This window comes from Octopus bimaculoides, chromosome 16, assembly GCF_001194135.2.
Source record: "Octopus bimaculoides isolate UCB-OBI-ISO-001 chromosome 16, ASM119413v2, whole genome shotgun sequence".
In the NCBI taxonomy this organism is placed as follows: Eukaryota; Metazoa; Mollusca; class Cephalopoda; order Octopoda; family Octopodidae; genus Octopus; species Octopus bimaculoides.
In genome coordinates this window covers 12,533,131-12,533,702 of record NC_068996.1, presented here as the reverse complement: position 1 = coordinate 12,533,702, position 572 = coordinate 12,533,131, and the positions used below count along the sequence as shown (strand labels likewise).

General features: G+C 32.7%; 1 long non-coding RNA gene across 1 annotated transcript in view; it reads left to right on the top strand.

Moving 5' to 3' along the window:
* Positions 1-572, top strand: part of LOC128249627 (uncharacterized) — a 19,712-nt gene that overhangs the window by 1,100 nt on the left and 18,040 nt on the right. The gene's annotated exons all lie outside the window — the stretch shown is intronic.

Here is a 572-nt window from a genome sequence, read left to right as displayed (position 1 = left end):
GGCTTCTATCCGTCTTTGTCTACCAAATCCACTAACAAGCCTTTGCCTTTAATTGAAAGAAAGAAAGAAAGAAAAAAACAGATTGAGCACAGGAAGACAGGAAAGAGAGAAACCCAATAAGAGAGGAATTTAAACGGTAAAAGATATGTGAAAGAAACGATATAATAGTACATCGTATGATAAAGTGCAACACAGGAGAATGAAATGAAGAAATGAGGAAAGAAAGAGGAAGAAACAGATAAGAAAAAACGTAGTTTGCATGAAAGAAAGAAAGAAATAAGGAAGGACAAAGTGAATGAAGAGTGAAGAAGAGGAAAGGAATATTGAGAAAAATGATGAATTTATTAGATAGATTAAGCACACGTATAACTGTGTGGTGGTATGAAGTTTACTTCCCAAAATTAAGGTTCCAAGTTCAATCCCACAGCATGCATGGGCATGTGTCATTTACTATAGCCTCACTGACCAAACACTCGTGAATAGATTTCGGTATACGGAAACTGAAAAAAAAAAAAAAGTCGCATATATATATATATACATATATATATATATGTATGTATATATATACATAT